This window comes from Oryzias melastigma, linkage group LG4 (assembly GCF_002922805.2).
Source record: "Oryzias melastigma strain HK-1 linkage group LG4, ASM292280v2, whole genome shotgun sequence".
Lineage (NCBI taxonomy): Eukaryota > Metazoa > Chordata > Actinopteri > Beloniformes > Adrianichthyidae > Oryzias > Oryzias melastigma.
Window position 1 is genome coordinate 11,351,784 of NC_050515.1, and position 2,111 is coordinate 11,353,894.

A 2,111-nucleotide genomic window follows, 5' to 3' on the forward strand; every position below is an offset into this window, starting at 1 on the left:
TTCAACCTAACATTACTGGTGCAACAAAATGTTGAGCAAAATTGGAGGTATCCAGCTGTACAATTCTGAGCCAAATGAGGACAACAAAGACCTATATGGATCTATTTGTCTGCAAGTGCATGCATAATGGAGCGGCGCAGGGAGCTTGTGACCCGTTTATTGAAGCACCTATTTGACTACGAAAGATTTTTTTTCAAACAGAATATTTTTGTTTTGTCTGCTCTTGATTCCCAATAATTTAAACAAATAAATACTCAGTCAGAAACTCGATTTTATGATTGGAGAGTAATTTTCTTTATGTCCTTTATCATGAAAAAATGCCACAAAAAACATGTGAAAAACACCAAAAACAGACTATTTGTTAGATTTAAGGGTCAGATTAATATTCCTCACTGATTCTTCACCAAGTATAGGAAATAAAAAAGGTTTATGTTGTTCGTTATGCAGTCGTAATCACATGATTCCCTTTAACTCTTCCCATCTGTTCTTTGATTGTCCTCTCTCCTTTTCATCAAACTTCCACCGATATCCTCTTTATTCCAAATATTTAGTTGTAGCCAGGTGTAGCTCTTGCAATTCCTGGGTGGGGTTAACAGCTTATTTTATTGCTCTGGATTATGAAAACAGCGGAAAGGAGAGCCTTGCCTTTCAGATCTGAGACACAGATAAACATCCAGGCCCATCCTTTAAAATTCCAGCTGGATAATGGAAGACATTCCCCTTTGTTGTTGAGTGGCTCACAAAGTTCTAGCTGGAGACAAGAGTAAATCTTTTTAGACAAAATAACCTGTCCTGTGGAAATTATTGACAAGCTGTGGGGCATTTTTTTTTCTCATATTACATATTATATCAGTCATATTACATTCATAAACTTGTGTTGTTCTAGTATCAATTTTATATTCTTGTCCAAAAACAAATTTCCAAACACCAACATTTTTTTTTGCTCAGACATAAAAAAAAAACAAACATATTATTTGGTCAGTTAAACAGGATGGGCGAGTTGTAGTGACATGTGAGTAGCATCCTTCTCAAAACAATTACCAGACGGTTGAAAGGTAATCATGAACGACATCTTAATAATTGTCATTAATAATAGTCTTTCATGTATCAAAATAGAGCTCTGAAAGAAAAAAAGTCTGGTGCAAGATTTTTGAGATTTGCACCGCTTTGACATTTTGCTGCAGGTCTCTTCCAACTGTAGGGGGCAGACATGTGCTTGTAAACAATGAAAAAACAAAGAAGAACATATTAACCGATTTGAATCGATTTATGTGTAGTAGAGTGGTAAATGGCTAGCCAATCCCCTCTGTGTCTGAAATACTTAAAATTTGCAAATCTATTAGTTACAGTAACAATGTATTTTAATTATTTTCCTTCTGTGACTATTAGGTATTTTGTAATAAGTGTTACTGTTAATGTGCTGTTACTTTAAATGTTGTTGTGTTTAACCAGTAGAGGGCAGTGTCGCGGACGTCATCGCTGGACATTTTATTTTGAAAAGACGCAAAGCAGTCGTTTTCCTGTTCGTCTTCCTGTTTTGATGTCTGCTCCGCGGTTGTTTCTTCTGCATGATAAACAAAATATCCACGAAGTTTTAAGGTAATTTACTCAAAACATGTAAAAGCCATCTTTTAATATTACTTCGTTGGAGTTATTTGTTGGTGTTTCTGCATGATTGTTGAGTTTTACATGGATTTTACAGAGGACGGAAATGTGCGTCGTGGTAGTGAGAAAGCCATAAGAGACGCGTATCTTGTGAGAAAACGGCGCCATTTCCAGCGTTCCTGGGTGTAAAACAGCTGAAAACTGTGAGTTTTGTTTAATTATTTATTTGTATTTTTTTCCAATGACTTGTAAGTAATTTTATTTATTTTTTGTGTTCATTCTCTGTGGTCAGAGTCCACTGCCGTATTTTTATGTTACTTTATTTAACATTTTTTGTTTGGTAAAATCCTTTGCCACAAGACCAACCAGTTGTCAAAGAAATTATGAGATTTTGTTTTACTTGAAGCAAGTCTGTGAACATTTTTGAGTGTGATTTAAAAATAATAAATTGCTGTAAAAAACGCAGTGATTGTGTCCTGTGAGGCAACATCATTTCTCCAGGCTAC

General features: G+C 35.2%; 1 non-coding gene across 1 annotated transcript; it reads left to right on the plus strand.

Moving 5' to 3' along the window:
• The first annotated feature begins 1,278 nt into the window (after positions 1 to 1,278).
• Positions 1,279 to 1,863, plus strand: LOC112150833. The gene is made up of 2 exons (XR_004947745.1): positions 1,279 to 1,599; positions 1,703 to 1,863. It is a non-coding gene; the product is annotated as an uncharacterized LOC112150833 (transcript).
• Positions 1,864 to 2,111: the final 248 nt, after the last annotated feature.